Source organism: Stenella coeruleoalba (genome assembly GCF_951394435.1).
Source record: "Stenella coeruleoalba genome assembly, chromosome: 19".
Classification (NCBI taxonomy): Eukaryota; Metazoa; Chordata; class Mammalia; order Artiodactyla; family Delphinidae; genus Stenella; species Stenella coeruleoalba.
In genome coordinates this window covers 16,125,461-16,146,276 of record NC_137165.1, presented here as the reverse complement: position 1 = coordinate 16,146,276, position 20,816 = coordinate 16,125,461, and the positions used below count along the sequence as shown (strand labels likewise).

Genomic DNA, 20,816 nt, shown 5'->3' with positions numbered 1-20,816 from the left:
ATAAATTACACTACACCCCCCTGCAAAGAGCACATCAAGGATAAATAAATAAGTAGAAGTTTCCTAAATGTGCTCTCTCTTATGCAAATTAAGTTGCCCTAATCCTCAAAATGACTGCTGCATCTTTTGCTATGGTTTGGGATGTTTGGATTGTGTGTGTTGGGGGTGGAGAGTTGGAGAGAAGGAACAAGTTGTTAATTTCTCATACTGATGGAGTAGCACATGGTAGAAAAAGTAAAAGCCAACATCCTGAAAAAGTTTCACACACATACACAAAATGAGACAGCAAACTTGTGAATCAAGCATGATTTGGCATCTTTAAATGAAGAGCCAATTCCCTTCTAGTGCCAAAGCCAATGGCTTCTCCTGTAGATAAAATGGCACAGTTCCTGAAAAAGCCCTGGACGCTGTTTCCCCACAATCCTATAATCTGTCAGAAGATAGAAAACAAAAAGAAGGCTCTGCCAGCCAGAAAAAGCAAATTATAACCAACACAGAGCCAACACTTTACTTCAGACAGAAGGAGCTTTTCTATGCATTTTTGGAAGGAAAGAGACAAAAGAAGCTTACCATTGCTCAAATAACCAAGGCAAACATTTTAACCAAATATCATCTTGGATAAGCATTTGATGCAATAGCCTGCTTTCTCATTTATACATAGCCTTAAAGAATATTTGCAACAAATTGGCCACAAAATACGAATAATTTTTACAAGTCAATAAGAAAAAGAAACAACCGAAGGGGATATTTTCAAAGGGCATGAACTAGTTAGTAGTCACAGAAGAAATACATAAGATCAAGTATTACATATATTCCATATTGTTAGGAAGTGGTGGAAAGTGCCTTCTCCATACAGTCCCAAAGGTATTTTGGCTTGATAGTACTGCCAACTGCAAGCCTCCAGAATAAAAAGAACAATAACAGAAGATAAGGGTGCCTCAAATCATGTTGTACACTTTAATATCTTACAATTTTATTAATCAATTATACCTTAATAAAGCTGGAAAAAATATACATTCCTAAAAATATATGATAGAAGCTTTGTGAAATATCTACTCTGGAAAAGAAACAAGAAACAATTAAGTAGAATGGATACAGGTCAACTGCAAATCAAACCCAAAGGAACTAAAATAAGAATTTAAGATGAACCTTTACCTATGAACTTGAAGCCAATCCCTGAGTCTACAATGAGCAAGGCAGATGATGGCAGCAGATAACAGAAAGCCTAAATACAACCACAAATGTAAAGCATCTCCAAGAAAGAAAGCTTACTCCACCGTCTTTGCTGTAGAAGCAGACCATTCAGGGACCCCCTTTCCAGTCACCAAATGCAAAAATAAAGCGAATAATGCCTGGGTGAGGCAAAAACAAGTACAGTCTTCCCACCAAAGAGGAAAAGAAACCTAAACCTTTCACTTGTCCTTGATACAAAGAGGTAATGGATTGTGGAACTGAAATTCCAGAAAAAAGATTCAATTCCGACCTATGTAAAGCTAAGAACTTCATGTCACTCTGTTCTAAAATTAGCAATACACAGGTCTCCATAGAAAAAAATAATACACAAGATCCCAACTGAGCTGTCAGCAGGGTAAAGTTCTGAGCATGTCAGCAGACTATTGCTTAACCATTTCCCTTATCGGTTTTAAACATCAAAAGAACCACATCCCAGTTTTCCTCTATTGTTAATGTCACTTTAGAGGCTGAGAAAAATTTAGTTCATCAGATTCAAATTTCAGGCATTTTCTAAGTACATTATAGGTAATGATGCCACCAATTCTATATTTAGAACCAGGTGTGGAACAAGGAGTGCTAGTTTTGCCTGAAATGGCACTGTCTCTCTCTTTAAAGCCTAACTGCAACCATCACCTAAGCCTACATTAAAATGTCTATATGGTGTTGCCTAAAATAAATTAAAATGCTTTTTCAATGCTTTTTTTTGAGTGGTTCTATTGATTGGCTGTGACACTTTAAATATAGACAATAAACCACCACCACCAGTCCTTTAAACAGAGTTTTAACTGCCATAGGGTGCCACTCACACCCTCACTTGAACCAAAAAGCCAAGATGGTAAAACCCTTGTGATAAGAAACCTCTAAAGTGATATTATAATAAACCTTTAGGAAATATTCTCTTTAATAAAAAGTTGTCTCATTATGGTTCCATAATTGTTACACTCCAGAAATTAGGATAGCAATCTTTTCCCAAATCCTGAGCTATTTTTTTCTGCAAATAGTATTTACAAAAATATATCACCGGGACTTCCCTAGTGGTGCAGTGGTTAAGAATCAGCCTGCCAATGTAGAGGACACAGGTTTGAGCCCTGGTCCAGGAAGATCCCACATGCCGCGGAGCAACTAAGCCCGTGCGCCACAACTACTGAGCCTGCACTCTAGAGCCCGCGAGCCACGACTACTGAAGCCAGCTCTCCACAACTACTGAAGCCCGCGCACCTAGAGCCGGTGCTCCGCAATAAGAGAAGCCCCCGCAATGAGAAGCCCATGCACCGCAACAAAGAGTAGCCCCCACTCGCCACAACTTGAGAAAGCCCGCGCGCAGCAATGAAGACCCAATGCAGCCAAAAATAAAATAAATTTATTTAAAAAGAAAAAAATATATATATATATATCACCTTTCTCAAAAGGAACTTAAGGGCTCTAAGAGACAGCATATTGCTAATTTTCACAACATCCCAATAAAGAACTATTATTTAGGGCTTCCCTAGTGGCGCAGTGGTTGAGAGTCCGCCTGCCGATGCAGGGGACACGAGTTCGTGCCCCGGTCCAGGAAGATCCCACATGCCGCGGAGCGGCTAGGCCCGTGAGCCATGGCGGCTGGGCCTGCGTGTCCGGAGCCTGTGCTCCGCAACGGTAGAGGCCACAACAGTGAGAGGCCTGTGTACCGCAAAAAAAAACCCAACAAAAAACAAAAATTATTATTTAGCATTTATATCACATTTTAACTTGCCAAAGTGTTTTACAATTTTCATTAGTAGTCATGCCTCACAACCACCCACTGAGCTAAACTGGTCCTGTTATCCTCATTTGACAGCTGAGAAAACTGATGTATCATAAAGCCAAGGTGAAGCCGGTCTGCTTTTCCAAGACTAGGGACCTGATCCTTAAATACAGTCTCATTCACTCACCAGTGTATATGTATTGTTCATAACCCTAGTTAAACTAGGGGGTTTTTGGGTTTTTTTTTAAATAAATTTATTTTATTTATTTTTGGCTGCATTGGGTCTTTGTTGCTGTGTGTGGGCCTTCTCTAGTTGTGGCAAGCAGGGGCTACTCTTCATTGCAGTGCGTGGGCCTCTCATTGCGGTGGCCTCTCTTGTTGTGGAGCATGGGCTCTAGGTGCGCGGGCTTCAGTAGTTGTGGCATACGGGCTCAGGAGTTGTAGCTCGCGGGGTCCAGAGAGCATGCTCAGTAGTTGTGGTGCACGGGCCTAGCTGCTCCGCGGCATGTGGGATCCTCCCGGACCAGGGCTCGAACCTGTGTCCCCTGCCTTGGCAGGCGGATTCTTAACCACTGCGCTACCAGGGAAGCCCCTAAGCTAGGTTTTGAGAGGACAGGAATCTACCTAAAATGATGGTACAAAAACATTAAGATTATAATGCTTTGACAAAAATATATAACCACATTGGAATACAAATAAGTAAGAATTTAGTAACTACACAGGAAGTTTTTAGAAACAGGCTTCCAAAACCTTGCCATCATCATACAAAAATGAAATGCTTTTCATCTCATTTGCTCCCTCCAACCACTACAATCAGACATCTATCTCCACCAGTCCAATGAGTAGTTCTACTCAAGATCACCAATAACCTCTAGGTTGCCAAACCCCACAGGTACTTCTCTGCTCTTATCTGAGACAGCAATGCAATACAGTGGTCCACTCCCTTCTTTACATGTTCTTTACTTGCCTTCCATAACACCATTTTTCCTGGTTTTCCTCCTACCTCACTGGCTACTCCTTCTGTGTCAGACCTCTCTTCTCTAGACACAGACCATTCTAGGTGACCTCCTGACTGAATTCCATGATTTCAACTTCTATCTACACGTTGATGATCTCCAAGTCTACAATTCCAGCCCAGACCTCTCCCTGGAATGCCAGGCTTTTCTACCCAACTATCTTATAGCTCCAGTTGGCTGTCGAACATGCAGCTTGAACTCGACATGACCAAAACAGAATCCTTGATAAATATGTTCTGCCACAGTCTTACCCATCTCAATAAATATAATCACCATTTATACACAGTAACCAGAGTATCTTTCTAAAAGTACAAATCAACTCACATCATATCCCTGCTTAAAAGCCTCCAAAGGAAGCACACTACCCTAGCTTTCAAATCTCAATGTCATATGGCCTCTGTCCTCTTCTTGCATCACTCTCCCTCTCACCCACCATATTCAAGCCACATTGGTCTTATTCCTGCTCCTCCAACATATGGAGTTCATTCCTCCTTAGTTTTGCACTGGAATGCTTGATCTGCTAATCCTTGTATCCTCCTGGATCTTAAATGCCATACCCTCAGAGAGATATTCCCTATTCTCCCAATCTAAAGTAGCTATCCATTCATCCTCTAATACATCATGCTGTTTTAATGCTCTGCAACTGATTTTTTAAAAGTTGTTTGTTGTCTGTTTACCCTCACTGGAACATCAGCTCCATAAGAACAGGGACTTTGCTTACAAGAGAATTGTTAGTTCCCAACACATACTAGAAACTCAATAAATTTGGCAGGCTTAGTTGTTAGGTGCTGCTGAACTTAAAAGGGTAAAAAAGACATAACCCCTACCCACAAAGAGCTCACAATCCAGCTGATGAAACAAAACATTAGAATAATAAGTGTAATGCTAACAGGATACTAAAATATCAGAGCAGCCCAGAAGCAGAAGTGATTAATTCTGACTTGGAAACTAGGAAGACTTCACAGAAGAAATGAGCTGTGAGCTAAATTCTAAAGATTAATCAGGAGATTCACTAGATTATTGGTTATGTCTGTCTGCCTGTTTTGGAAGTGTCCTTGGAGGGAAAGAAAACAGCCTGAGCAAAAACATAATGAGGAAAGGAGGAGGGAAGATGGAATCAAGCATGTGCTATGTATCAGGCACTGTGGGTAATGAAGGGTTTGAAAGGGAAAGCCCGTAAGTAGTCTTAGAATTTAGGAAGATCACTCTTGTGGCAGTGTGGTGGATCAAGTGAAGGATGATAAGACCTGAGGCATACAGACCAGTTAGGAGGTTACTGCAACGGTCCAAGTGAGAAATGAAAACGGTCTAATCCAAGACTTCAGCAATATGGCTGGAAAGGAAACGGCAGGTTTAGGAGACCTTGAAGGTTAAAATCAGACCTAGGTATCAACCAGATATGAGTGATGAAGGAGAAGGAAGAAACAAGGTCAAGTCCAAAGTTTTTGATTTAGGCAACTGTGTGGCTGTTAATACCGTTCAACTAGGCAGGAAATCTAGAATGTTTAGATTTTGTGGGGAAGACAATGAATTCTGTGATGCCTATGCAATGTCTAGGTGGGTTTTGGAAATATAGGCCTTAAAAATAAATATATATATAGGCCTGGATTCTAGGAGGGAAGGAGGGATGGCGCAGGGGAGAGGGAAAGAGAGACAAAGAGAGAGATCTGAGTTAAACCTAGACATCTGGAGAAGTTGTCTGTGTGTGCAGTGAATTACATCACCTGTGAAAAGAAAAAATAAAGACAGGAAGACTAAGGATTCGGCTGAAAGAGAAACAGTGATACAAGGTCACAGAGGATTAACAGTATAGTGAAGAAAGGAAAGGCCAACATGAATATAGTAAACCCTATAGGTGTGGAAGAAAGAAGTAAAGATAATCCACTTGATAGCCTTTGAGAGAAAGATGGGGAAGAGAGTAACATCAACGGACTAGAGATTAATGATTTACCAAGAACAGGCAAATATTTAGGTGAGATATAGAAGCCTAATTGGATACCCAACAATCCCTTACTTAAGAGGAAAGATCTTATTTTATCTAAATAAAAGTCCTTACTTAGAAATTTGAGATCTGATGGAAAACCAGAGTATTTGTGGGAAAAAAGGGCAGAGTAGAGACATGATCCAGAAACACTAGCAAATAGTTCAAATTATCTCTCACCAAAAAACCAGTAGCAAAGGGAAGAGGATGGATGCCCAGCAGAGGGGTGCACCAGGTCTTCATTTTGGTTGCGCCAGGTCTTTGTTGTGGCACGCGGGATCTTCGTTGCGGCATGCAGGATATAGTTCCCTGACCAACTACCGAACCCAGGCCCCCTGCACTGGGAGCACCGGGTCTTACCCACTGGACCACGAGGGAAGTCCCCTCATTACGTATCTTTTAAATTATTTAAAATATATTCAAAAAAGAAATTAAGTTAAAAAATTCAAATATTTAAGAAGTTGTATTTCTGGAATTCTTTAATGTCTTTAAAGAGTTATTTAAAATCTTTTTTAAAGTCTTCTACCCTCAGACTTTCTTTCTGAAAAATTTTACACAGGGACTTCCCTGGTGGCACAGTGGTTAAGAATCCGCCTGCCAATGCAGGGGACACGGTTCGAGCTCTGGTCCGGGAAGATCCCACATGACATGGAGCAACTAAGCCAGTGCACCACAACTACTGAGCCTGCGTTCTACAGCCTGCAAGCCACAACTACTGAGCCCACGTGCCACAACTACTGAAGCCCGTGTGCCTAGAGCCCGCACTGGGCAACAAGAGAAGCCACCGCAATGAGAAGCCCACACACCGCAACGAAGAGTAGACCCTGAGGGCTTCCCTGGTGGTGCAGTGGTTGGGAGTCCACCTGCCGATGCAGGGGACAAGGGTTCGTGCCCCGGTCTGGGAGGATCCCATGTGCCGCGGAGCGGCTGGGCCCGTGAGCCATGGCCGCTGAGCCTGCGCATCCGGAGCCTGTGTTCCGCAACGGGAGAGGCCGCAGCAGTGAGAGGACCGTGTACCGCAAAAAAAAAAAAAAAAAAAAAAAAATAAAGAGTAGACCCTGAGAAAGCCCGTGCACAGCAATGAAGACCCAATGCAGACATAAATAAATAAATAAATAAAAATTTTACACAGTAGAATTCATTTTATAGTGTTCAGTTCTAAGAGTTCTCATAAATTCATATAACTATAACCACAAACAAGGTACAGAACAGTTCTATCACCTCCCCAAAATATCCTCATGCTACCCCCCTGTAGTCAAACACTTCACCTACCCTTAACCCAAGACAATCATTGATCTGTTCTCCATCGTCCCTATAGTTTTGAGTTTTCCAGAATGTCATATAAATTCAATCGTGTAGTATTTTTTTTAATTGAAGTATAGTTGACTTACAAAGTTATGTTAGTTTCAGGTGTACAACAAAGTGATTCAGTTATATATATATGATATATATATATATATCACATATATATATACACACACACACATATATACATTCTCTTTCAGATTCTTTTCCATTATAGTTTATTATAAGATATTGAATATAGTTCCCTGTACTATACGGTAGGTCCTGGTTGTAGAGTAGCCTTTTGAGTATGGCTTCGTTCACTTACCATGATGCATATGAGATTCATTCATGTTATTGCATATATGAATAGTTCCTTTTTGTTGCTGAGTAGTATTCCATTGTATGGATATATCACAGTTGGTTTTTCCATTCCAAAGTTGAGGGATATTCAGGTTGTTTCCAGTTTTGGGTGAGTACCAATAAAGCTGCTATAAATATTCACATACAGGTTTTTGTGTCAGAGGTTGTCATTTAATTTGGGTAAACACCTGAGTCATATGGTTAAGTGTATGTTTTACTTTATAAGAAACCCCCACAGTGTTTTCCAAAGTTCCAATTGTTCCACATCCTCATCAGTCCATAATCTAGACAGTTTTCTTTTGTTGTTTTTTAGTCATTCTAATGGCACATCTCATTATGATTTTAATTTCCATTTTTCTAATGACTAAGATGTTGAGGACATTTTCATGAGCTTATTTGCCATCCATATATCTTCTCTGCTGAAGTCATTCAAATCTCTCACCCATTTTTTTAATGGTGTCATTTGCTTTTCTTCTTGATGAGTTTTGAGCTCTTTATACATTCTATATACAGTTCCTATCTTGATAGATGACTTGCAAATACTTCCTCCCAGTCTGTATCTTGGCTTTTGCAGAGTAAAAGTTTTAAATTTTGATGAAGCCCAATTTATCAATTTTTTCTTTTATGGATTTTGCTTTTGGTACTGTATCTAAGAACTCTTTGCCTAACTCAAGGTAACAAGGATTTTCTCCTGTTTCATTCTAAATATTTTATAGCTTTCCATTTTACATTAAGGTCTGTGATTGATCTTGAGTTAATTTTTACATAAGGTGTGAAGTGTAGGTTGAGGTTCTTTTTTTCTTTTTTTGCGTATAGATATCTAGTGGTTCCAATGACTAGCGGTTGAGAAAACTATCTTTTCTCTGTTGACTTGCCTTTGCACCTCCGTCAAAAATCAAACAGCCCTATTTAATAGTGTGGGTCTATTTCTCTATTCTCTATTCTGTTCATTGATCTATATATCTATCCTTTTGCCAATACCACACTGTCTTGGTTACCGTAGATCTTCAGTAAGTCTTGAAATCAGGTAGTATGAGTCTTCCAACTTTGTTAACCTTTTTCAAAATTGCTTTGGCTATTTTGGTTCCATATAAATTTTAGAATCAACTTGTCAAGGATTTTTTAAGCTTCCCCAAAAGTGTCTACTTATAGATGGAAGTTGGCTGCCTAGGTTAACCTTAAGAAAGACGATGGGGGTACGGGCTTCCCTGGTGGCCCAGTGGTTGGGAATCCACCTGCCAATGCAGGGTACATGGGTTCGAGCCCTGGTCCGGTAGGATCCCACATGCTGCAGAGCAACTAAGCCCGTGCACCACAACTACTGAGCCTGCAAGCCACAACTACGGAGCCCATAAGCCACAACTACTGAAGCCCACGCACCTAGATCCTGTGCTCCGCAACAAGAGAAGCCACCGTAATGAGAAGCCCTCACATCGCAACGAAGAGTAGCCCCCACTCACCACAACTAGAGAAAGCCCACGTGCAGCAACGAAGACTCAACACAGCCATAAAGAAATAAATAAACAAGCAAACAAACGATGGGGGCATTGTAAGGGCTGGAAATTCTAGGCTTATTTTTCAAGGTTCTGATTTTTCACTTGCACAGCTGTTTTGAGATTTCCTTGCAGTTGTGCAAAAGGGAAGAAAAGTGCTTTGTATAAAGATATGTATTAATATTATTTGGTACAATAAAGTTGAAAACACAATTTTCCTAAAAAACATGCTGTTTATTTCAAATAGTGAAAATAAAAATGTTAAACTTATTATACTTTACAAACAACAGTCCCTCTGCTGCCAGTAATCCTAACTCCAAGTCATCCTTCAGGTGTTACATTGAACATTCCTTCATCCATCCACATGCCTTTCTTGATCCCCCAAATATGGGTTAAGGGTTAACATGTTTCCATTGCACCCTGAGGTCCTCTAACATCCCTCTTAACATGTTATATTCTATAACTGATAGCTAACTTTGTTTCTCCCATCAGGACATAAACTGGGTGGGCAGAACTAGCTACACTAGCTAATTCATTCTTAGCTCCTAGCACAGAGTAGGCAATGCATAAATCTTTGTTGTGAATGACCAATTGCTTTGAATGACAGGAAGAAACTGAAAAGAGAATGTCCTATCTTGTAGACATACTGTAAAAGGAATCCTCCAAAAGAGTAAAAGGGGATAACAGCTGTTAAAAAGGAGATATCTTGGGGCTTCCCTGGTGGCGCAGTGGTTAAGAATCTGCCTGCCAACGCAGGTGACACGGGTTTGAGCGCTGGTCCGGGAAGATCTCACATGCCGCGGAGCAACTAAGCCAGCGTGCCACAACTACTGAAGCTCATGCACCTAGAGCCTGTGCTCCGCAACAAGAGAAGCCACTTCAATGAGAAGCCCACGCACCGCAACGAAGAGTAGCCCTGCTCCCCCGACTAGAGAAAGCCCAGGTGCAGCAACGAAGACCCAACGCAGCCAAAAATAAATAAATAAATTTAAAAAAAAAAAAAGGAGAGATCGTCAATGAATACATGAAGAAATGGAGGGCAAACCTATAGGTTAAACGATAAAAAGCAGACATATGAAATCATTCTGTATGGACCTATTTGGATACTGTTCCAAACAAACAGTTGAAAAATTATTGAGGTAATTGGGGAAATGTGAAAACTAACTGGATAACTGATGCTATTAAGAAATAAAATGCCTGTTAATTTTTTGTGGGATTTCTTTTAGTCCTTATCTTTTAGAGATACATACTGAAATATTTATTCATGAAATTATGATATCCTGGATTTTTAAAAAATAATGTAGGTGGGTTAGTGGGTAGGGGGTACATAGATGAAACAAGACAGGCATGAGTTGACAATTATTATAACAGAGTGATAGGGGTTCATTATACTGTTCTGTCTACTCTTGCATATATTTGAAATTTTCCATAATAAAGCGGTAAAATGATAACATATCTACAGATTAATTTTCTTTTTAACATTAAATCCCCAAGGAAAGGGAGAAAAAGAGAAATATGGGAAGCTAAGCCTTGAACCAAGTCAAGACCCTAGAGATGTCTGTGATTCCCAGCATTTGAAACTCCAGTCAAAGCCAGACATCCTGTTCAATGTCAATATTAAAAATGCTTAGCTAAAATATACCAACAACTTTAAACACTCTGCAAATTCCTTCCTTTCATAAAACATGCCTTTGCTTATATTTCAAAATCATGAACTAAAAAAAAAGCACCTAAATTATACCAAATTGTCCTTCCAAAAAGCAACAACAGCATGTATATCTTTCACTTACCATCGGGCATATTTATTTCAGTGTTTTCAGTTATTATATAAACGGTGGAAAGCTGTGTGGTAGGAGAAGACTGCACAGAGATAGCTGACTTGAGTTCCCAATCCCAACTCTGAACTAACCTGGTATCACTAATTAAAAATTATCCTGTGGTCTTCAAATCAAATCTTCTGAGGTTTTGGTTCATAAAAATCACCTAGCTTGGGACTTCCTTGGTGGCACAGTGGTTAAGAATCCACCAGGGTTCGAGCCCTGGTCCGGGAAGATCCCACATGCTGTGGAGCAACTAAGCCCGTGCACCACAACTACTGAGCCTGCGTTCTAGAGCCTGCGAGCCACAACTACTGAAGCCCGCACGCCTAGAGCCTGTGCTCCACAACAAGAGAAGCCACTGCAGTGAGAAGCCCATGCACCGCAATGAGGAGTAGCCCCCGCTGGTCAAAACTAGAGAAAGCCCGCGCACAGCAACGAAAACCCAAAGCAGCCAAAAAAAAAAAATCACCCAGCTTTTTTTTTTTGCGGTACGCGGGCCTCTCACTGTGGTGGCCTCGCTCGTTGTGGAGCACAGGCTCCGGACGCGCAGGCTCAGCGGCCATGGCTCACGGGCCCAGCCACTCCGCGGCATGTGGGATCTTCCCGGACCGGGGCACAAAACCGCGTCCCCTGCATCGGCAGGCGGACTCTCAACCATTGCGCCACCAGGGAAGCTCTCACCTAGCTTTTAATCTGAGGTACTCAGTGGAACAGATTCCTTTTTTCCCCCCCATATCTATAATGGAACTGATGTTAGAAAAGGCAGTTTTCAGGATTTCCCTGGTGGTCCAGTGGTTAAGAATCCGCCTTCCAATGCAGGGGACGCGGGTTGGATCCTTGGTCGGGGAACCAAGATCCCACATGCTGCAGGGCAACTGAACCTGCGCGACACAACTAGAGAGCCCGTGTGCCGCAACTACAGAACCCACACGCCACAACTAGAGAGGAGCCCGTGTGCCACAACAAAGACCCAACACAGCCAAAAATAAAAGAAGGAAGGAAGGAAGGAGAGAAAGAAAGAAAAAAGAAATAAAGAAAAGGCAGTTTTCTAAGTCTGGTAAACCACTGAGAATAGGAAAAGAAAATGTACAGCTGATGTGCCCACTAATTTCCTTTCATTGAAAAATTTACAAACTTACATATGCTTTTAAGCAGGAATGGTATCCTTATTTAATTAAGAGTAATACCATTCTTTCCACTAAGATGTGAAGTTTTGTGTTTTATTCTTGCTTGCAACCTAAAAGCTGCTAATTTAAGCCAAGTATGTAACACATTAAAAAATGTAAAAATAAGTATGAACTACTATTGAGAAAGTACTGAGTGCCACATTTCCATTAAGCCAATCCCTCCAGATGATGTGAATGAACAACATATTAAGCAACTGGAACTTAGACTCACAGGGTCATCATGCTGGCTTTAACTATTACTTACACCCTAATGATTTCTAGATCTGCATCTCCATTCTAAACCTCTCTACCGAACTCTAGACCCAAATATCCAGAAGCCTATTGGACATTTGCTCCTGGATTTCCCAGACACCTCAAATCTAACATACCAAAATCAAACTCATTTTCCCTCAAATGTAACACCCTCTTATTCCTGTATTCCCTACCTTGTTTAATGACATCACCATCCACTTAGTTGCCCAAGCAATTTCAAATCCATCTTCGACAACCACTTCTCCCTTACACACTCCCCAACATAAAGTCAATAAGATCCTTCTAGTCAGTCTCTTAAAAAGCTCTTTAATCTGTCTACAATTCCATCACTACCACTGTAATTGAGATCTTCAATGTCTCTCAAGCAACCATCACACCAGTCTCATAACTAACTGTCTCCCTGCAGCCAATTTCTCCTTTTAAAATCTAACTTCCACACTGTCAACAGTGTTAGATTACTTTTCTTTTTTTAAAATTTATTGTATTGAAGTATAGTAGATTTACAATGTTGTGTTAATTTCTGTTATACAGCAAAGTGATTCAGTTGTACATATACATTCTTTTTCATATTCTTTACCATTATGGTTTATCACAGGATATAGGACCTTGCTGTTGATTCATCAGTGTTACTTTTCTTAAAGAGTGATCTGAACTCTTCCATAGCACCTACAAAATAAAATTCAGACCCCTCACCAAGGCCATCCACAATTGAGCTCCAACCCATCTTTCACCTCACGTCCTTCCACTTCTACCCCATACCCCATGATCTACGCACATTAAACCACTAGCCTAAGGGTCCATACTCTTATACCCTTGTGCAAGTTGTTCCTTGCACTTGAAACACTATCTTCTCCAATCCTTTTCTGTTGAAGCAGCCAAACTGTATTCATTCCTCAAGACTCAATTGATTCTTCCTCCAGGAAGCCTTCTCCAACCTTCCTTTCCCACCCCCAGGCAGAACCAGTGCTCCCATAGCTCTTAGTGCAGATCTCTATGACAGCACATACTGTATTGGTTCATAATTACATATTTGTCAGCCTCCAATTAAAATGTGAGCACCCTAGGGGACTTCCCTGGTGGCACAGTGGTTAAGAATCCACCTGCCAATGCAGGGGATCCAGGTTCGAGCCCTGATCTGGGAAGATCCCACATGCTGTGGAGTAACTAAGCCCGTGAGCCACAACTACTGAGCCTGCTCTCTAGAGCCTGGGAGCCACAACTACTGAAGCCCGCGCGCCTAGAGCCCGTGCTCCGCAACAAGAGAAGCCACCACAATGAGAAGCCCGCGCACCTCAATGAAGAGTAGCTCCCGCTCACCGCCCGCACAGCAACGAAGACCTAACGCAGCCATAAATAAATAAATAAATTTTTTAAAAAAAATGTGAGCACCCTAATGGACTTCCCTGGTGGTCCAGTGGTTAGTTAAGACTCCACGCTTCCAACGCAGGGGGCACGGGGTCAATCCCTGGTGGGAGAACCAAGATCCCACATGCCGAGCAGCGTGGCCAAAAAATTAAAAAAAAAAAAAAAATGTGAGCACCTTAAAAACAAGGATCATGTCATTCACATTTTAATTCTCAGTGCCTAGCACAACGCCTAACACACAGTAGGCACTTCAATGTTTGCTGAATTTGACTGCTGAGGATCAACCCCAAAATTTTTCAATGAGACCAGAGTCCAAAAAGCTTAAGAGAGTCCAGTTTGGGGGATTTCCCTGGTGGCACACAGGTTAAGACTCCGTGCTCCCAATGCAGGGGGCCCAGGTTCGATCCCTGGTCAGGGAACTAGATCCCACATGCATGCCACAACTAAGTTGTCCACGTGCCATAACTAAGGAGCTGGTGAGCTGTAACTAAGGAGCCTGCCTGTTGCAACTAAGACCCGGCACAACCAAATAAATAAATAAATACTTTTAAAAAAAAAAGAGGGCTTCGCTGGTGGTGCAGCGGTTGAGAGTCCGCCTGCCAATACAGGGGACACGGGTTTGTGCCCCGGTCCGGGACGATCCCACATGCCACAGAGCGGCTGGGCCCGTGAGCCATGGCCGTTGAGCCTGCACGTCCAGAGCCTGTGCTCCGCAACAGGAGAGGCCACAACAGTGAGAGGCCCGCGTACCGCCAAAAAAAAAATAAAAAGAGAGAGAGAGAGTCAAGTTTTGGCTTACCGGTGAAAAGAAAAGACACTACAGAAATTCATGCTTATGCTATTTTTCGTTTTTCATAGTTTTCCCTACTAGCTTCAGGGTTAGTTACCAGAAAATTAATAACTGAGTTTTTTTTTTCTTTTCTTCTGAGTCTTTTTTTTTTTTTTCCGCGGTATGCGGGCCTCTCCCGTTGCGGAGCACAGGCTCCGGACACACAGGCTCAACGGCCATGGCTCACGGGCCCAGCTGCTCCGCGGCATGTGGGATCTTCCCAGACCGGGGCACGAACCCATGTCCCCTGCATCGGCAGGCGGACTCTCAACCACTGTGCCACCAGGGAAGCCCTTCTGAGTCTTTTAAGTCACTCCTTAAATGACCTATGTTTTCCCATGAAACTGTACAATCCAGCACTGTACCAAACCACCATTTTATAACTGAGCTATCAAATCTGATAACTTATTACCCTCCTTGTATTAAATGCATCTTTAATAAAGAAAATTTAGCATTTTTCCTCTCAAGTTGTATTCCTTTTCACTCTGAGTTACAAAGCTCTAACAGGGACACAATCAAGACCCTGATAGGCAGTGAAAAGACAGAAATAGATATTAAACACTTCTCTGCTGAGAAAGCATTCACCTCACACCAAGAGTACAGGGACTTCACACTTATCCCCTCTCTGGTCAGCTGTAAAGCTTCAGCCCTTCCCTTGGCCACTTCACTTCTCACACATACTCTCACTTCCCAATTTATTGTATTAGAATCATCTTTTTAGAGTTGTGATATTTTAGGAGTTTAAATCCAAGAATTAGGCTCATGTCTCTTCTGAAAATGTTCCAAGCTTCCTGTCCTGCTCTGCTGCATTATACAATGTTACTCTGCCAAAGCCTTAGCTCATTTCCTCCTCCTGCTTGTCCTGATATGGTGGTACACATCAATAATGCCCTCTCCCTTCCCATTTTCAGACTTTACTGTCTGTCTGGAATGCCCTATCTTTCATGTCCATCTGCGAGGGCCTATCATGCAGGTTCAATGCAGCAGAGGCCTTTACTGACGATATCTGAACCCAGCCCTTCCATCAACTCTCGTAACAAGTTGTACCTTTCTCTAGTAGAGCACCACTTACTACACTCCATCAATTCTTTTTTTTTTTTTTCTTTTGGCCATGTGGCATGCAGGATCTTAGTTCCCCAACCAGGGATCATACCATCATCCCCTGCAGTGGAAACATGGAGTCTTCACCACTGACCCCAGGGAAGTCTCTCCATCAATTCTAAGACACCCTTTTTTCCGTCATATTTCTCTGAAAACAGGATACACCTTACAACTGATGGCATGCCAGTCTCATTAGCAGCATTTCTTCTTTTTCAGTGGTATGCAAAATAACTGTGAGCCTTACAATCATTAGCACCACAGATTTGATAAAATAAGATATTGCAAAAAAAATTTTTTTTAATTTAAAAAAAATTTTTAAAAATAGATATTGCATTCTATGTAATTACTTTGTATACTTCTGTTTCCTTCACTAGACTGTGAACTCCCAGAGGGCAAGGGCTATGTCATAATCATCTTCGACCAGTGGTTTGGGCACAAAGAGAGTGTGTATCCAACAAACACTAGTAATAATTAGCATTCATTTAGCATTTACTAAGTATCAGGTACCATTCTAAACAATTTACATGTATTACCACATTTAACCCTCACAACAACCCTATGAAGTAAGTACAATTATTATCTTTGTTTTATATATGAGGAAACAGGTAAAGACACAAGGGTAAGCTTATTCAAAGACACACAAAGTTGCAGAAGATTTGAACCCATGTTTGCTGATTATGATTCATATTGTTATTATTTTTCCCTTCAGCAAATATTTAATCAGCAATTACTCTATGCCAACAACCGTGCTAAATAAATAAACACTGGTAAGCAAACCCTGGTCCTCAGAAGGCTACTCTGAACCACAGGTCCATTCTTGAATCCTTTACCCTCCAAACATCAGAACCAACTTACAAATTCACTAAGTTAAATCCACTCTCCTCACAACATTGTAAATCAACTATACTTCAGGTTTAATAAATAAATAAATAAATAAATCCACTCTATTTTTCCTTTTTAACATTTTCTCATATAGTATTCCTTTAAAGTTGTTAGCACTCTATCAAGAACCAAAACAGGGCTTCCCTGGTGGCGCAGTGGTTGAGAGTCCGCCTGCCGATGCAGGGGACGCGGGTTCATGCCCTGGTCTGGGAAGATCCCACATGCCGCGGAGCGGCTGGGCCTGTGGGCCACGGCCACTGAGCCTGCGCGTCCGGAGCCTGTGCTCCACAACGGGAGAGGCCACAACAGTGAGAGGCCCGCGTACCACAAAAAAAAAAAAAAAAAGAACCAAAACAAATGACAAACAGACCAAAAAGGAAACCCCTTTGTGCTCTATTGTTAAGTGGCTATAAAAATATCACAAAAGTGACTTCAGCTAAGGAATGGGTGGCAAAATCACAAAGGCTCTGAAGAAACAAAGATTCTGTTTGCAAGCAAATATTCTCAGGAAAAAAGAGAGGGAGGTAAAAACACCAAAATTTTGTTTTTATACAGACTGCTTTAAAAAGGTTCCCCTGAGGGGCCTCCCTGGTGGCGCAGTGGTTAAGAATCCGCCTGCCAATGCAGGGGCCACAGGTTCAAGACCTGGTCCGGGAAGATCCCACGTGCCACGGAGCAACTAAGCCCGTGAGCCACAACTACTGAGCCTGCGCTGTAGAGCCTGTGAGCCACAACTACTGAAGCCCGCGCGCCTAGAGCCCGTGCTCCGCAACAAGAGAAGCCACTGCAATGAGAAGCCTGCGCACCGCAACGAAGAGTAGCTCCCACTTGCCCCAACTAGAGAAAGACCGCGAGCAGCAACGAAGACCCAATGCAGCCAAAATACATTAATTAGTTAATTAATTTTTAAAAAAATAAAAAAAATAAAAATGATCCCCCGAGGCATGAGATGCTTTTTGCTTTTTTTTTTTTAAAGAAAAATGATTCATTTTATTAGAATAAAAATGAACCGGTAAACCTTATTCCTTTTATTTTAGCTCTTGCTATGTCAGGGATTCAGGGGAAGTCCTTACATCCCCTGGCGGGGGATGTAATCCCTTAGGCGGACTGCTCACACAACAAGGCAATCAAGGCACTGGCCATCCCCTTTCTTTCCCTCAGGGGAAGACTCCTCATTCTGTAACAGTAATCTACTACATAAAAGGAACCACAAATAGGAAAGAGAATAGAAGGAGAGGACAGGCAATTCTCATCACAGCTGAACAAACCTCTACCATTTTAACGTAATAAGGATAGCATTTATGGACTTGTTTGAACTGATGGAAGTTTCCAATAGAGGGGAAAATGCATTACCAAAATTAAAAATAAATGTCCAACTATTAAAAATAAGATGGTTAGGTTAGTTCTAACATTTTATACCTCTACTTCATCTTCCATGTGGTGGTGAAAGACAGAATAAATTTGTATCCTGTAAATGACCTATGACAACAGTAACAAATGCTTTCTTTTTTAAACTATCCTCTAAATAAGAATAAAAAACTTACCTCTGTGTTATGGACACAGATTTTATTGGGACAGCCAAGGAACTAAAGCAAAAAGTTAAATATAATGTATCACTGTGTATTTCCAGGAAAGAAGTAAAACACATTTTACCAGATGGAGAAGATAAAGACACCTACGGTGCATTTCCCTATTCCTATAAAATAATTCATTCTCCTTATCTGTGAACCTTCAAGGATCTAATACAGCTACTCCCTACCTTTGGTCAGATGAAAGACAAATCACTCACTAATTTCCAAAAGACCTCACCATTTCAAGCTCCGCATCCTCAGAGCCAGCAGAGCTGAAGCATCGTCTCTTTCTATCCTTTTGAAAGGAGTTTCATCTCTTTCAAAAGCTGTGACTAGAAAGCCATTTTCTCTCTCTCCAAGTACACCGTTTAACTCTGTCCTCTGCTTTGTCCACCCTAAACAGCAAGAACAACAACAAAGCCTCAGGAGCGCTCCTTCAGCCCCTCAGAAACAAACCAGCCACCTCTTGGGCTCCTGCACAGCTGCTTCTGTCTTTCTTTGAGAGGCACTCCACCCTGGAGGTTCCACAGGCAGGGTAACAAAAAGTGGAGATGAAAAGTTGCTATATGCTATCTAACCTCCAAAACAGAGACAGGGCCTTGGGGCAACCAGAGACTCTTGCAACAAAAAACTTTTTTACAATTAAAAAATAACAAATTGTATTCGCACATCCCTCACTGTGCACCCCTCCCAGTTTGTCTCAAACTAGTTTCTTCAACTCATCATAAAGCACGTTAGTACCAACTGTGGTTACAAGGGAACAAACCTAAACGGGCTGTGTTCAGAAAGCATTTAACAGATTGGCCTTCCATTCTCTATTGCCTCCCTCTTGAGTAAGGAGCTACATACCATTTGTAAAAATGCCTGAGAGTATGGTATTTTTCCTACACAAGTCTGATGGTTAATTTGTCACATCACAGAAGAAACTGGTATTTCTGCACATGCACACGATCTGCTGTGCTGATGAAGAAAACACGTCTGTGCTGTGCCTACTGAGGTTTTACAAACAATATGTTTCGCCTTGACAAAGAAATCAGTTGTTCCATTAATAACGGTAAGATCTAAAATCCAGTGATACTGTTGGTGATATAGCAACCTCGGCACAGTACTCACAATTTACAATTTTTATAAACGATCTCAATCACATACATGATGCTTGCAATAGTCCGTTGAAACACATTACATCTTCCAGAGGTTCAGAAAGGTTAAGTGGGACCTGCCCAAGGTTACCTTTCAGCTTTAAACAGCGGTGGACGTGGGTTCGAAACTGCCGGACTCTAAGCCCCCAGCTCTTTTCCTTAGACCCCTCCCAGCTTTAAACGACCCCCACCCTCTACCCAGAGCAGCCTATTACTCCGGGCGACCGGCTCTTCCCTGCCTGGACCAGAGCCGTCTTCTTCAGCCCCAGCAGGGCTTTCATCCTCCACGCACCCCCATCCCCCGAGACGATTCTCTGAAAGAAGCAGAAAGCGAGAGGCGACCGAAAGCTCCCGGGGGAAGGGACGATGACAAACGGGGGAGCGCGGGACACTGCCCCTGCGGCGGGCTCCTTCACTCTGCAGCGCGCACCCCGTTCCCTCCCCAAGCTGTCCAGCCCTGACGCCGGGCCATCTGACCACCCCTGCCCCAAATTCCCGCATCATCATCTCAAACTGTCCCTCCCCCACGCCCCTTCGCCTCCGACAGGCAGAGCCCCCCCACCAAGTCGGAGTATCCCTCCAGCAGGTTACCCCCTTCCCTCCCGTCGCCCACCCCGCTTCCACCACCACTCACTGTCGGTGACTGGGCCCGGCCCTCATGGCTGCTCCGTTGCCGCCCGCCGCCGCCACTGCTGCTCCACGCCCCGGCTCCTCAGTCGCCGCTGCCGCCGCCGCCGCCTTGGGGACTCGCCGGCAGCCGCTCCTGCGCCTGCGCAGCCTGGAGCGCCGGGGCCCTTCCGGGCCGCCCGCGCCTGCGCAGCCCGCACCGGGGGTGTCTGCCTCAGTGCCTGATGCCCTGGACCCCCGGGTCTCGGGTGGACATGGCTGCTGGCTTCGAGGACTTAATCTTAGAGGCTTTGGCGCCTGCCCCAGGGTCTGAGGCTTCTGGAAGGTAGCGTAGGTTTCTAAACGCGGTGCCTGTAGGGGCCGTAGACTTCATAGCACTTCCAGGATTCTGGATCCCACTTGCACTTAAAGGCCTAAATGCTCTGACGTGACTACTGATAAATTTAGGTTTCTTTCAAGAATACGATCACATCTAGAATGCACTGAGGGGTAATTGTGCAAGAGTCAACTTTGACATCCCTGAATACACTACTGGCCAGTAGGTGCTCAGAAGCTCTGGGGACCTTGTCAAAAAGGTGACTGCACCTAGAATGCACTGTTCAGTCTGTTTATCAAGCTCGTACTGTTTATGGGACGAAAATGCTCTAGGCATCTCATATGTGCCATCGAGGGACTTGCAGGTTAATAGTCCCCTACTTTACAACTCTCGCTGTGGAGCCTGGCTCTTTTGCAAATTGGTAAACAGAAACCAGGCCTTTAGCCCAAGGAGGCCCAGCTGTCACCCCTAGACCCCTACCTAGACTGCTGCCTTATCATAACCCAACAAGAAACTAGGCTCAATTCAGTCCCAGGAATTCAACAATACAAACTTTTTTGTGTCGGGGGGGGGTGGGGGTGTGGGCAGCGTCTGGTGGCTTGTGGGATCTTAGTTCCGCAACCAGGGATGGAAC

General features: G+C 42.8%; 1 protein-coding gene across 1 annotated transcript in view; it reads right to left on the bottom strand.

The window, feature by feature from the left end:
• FAM222B (family with sequence similarity 222 member B) overlaps positions 1–19,977 on the bottom strand; it is a 64,802-nt gene extending 44,825 nt beyond the window's left edge. Inside the window, exon 1 of the mRNA XM_079904227.1 lies at positions 19,874–19,977. The gene's annotated coding sequence lies outside the window, so the exon portion shown is untranslated. The remainder of the gene's footprint in view (positions 1–19,873) is intronic.
• Positions 19,978–20,816: the final 839 nt, after the last annotated feature.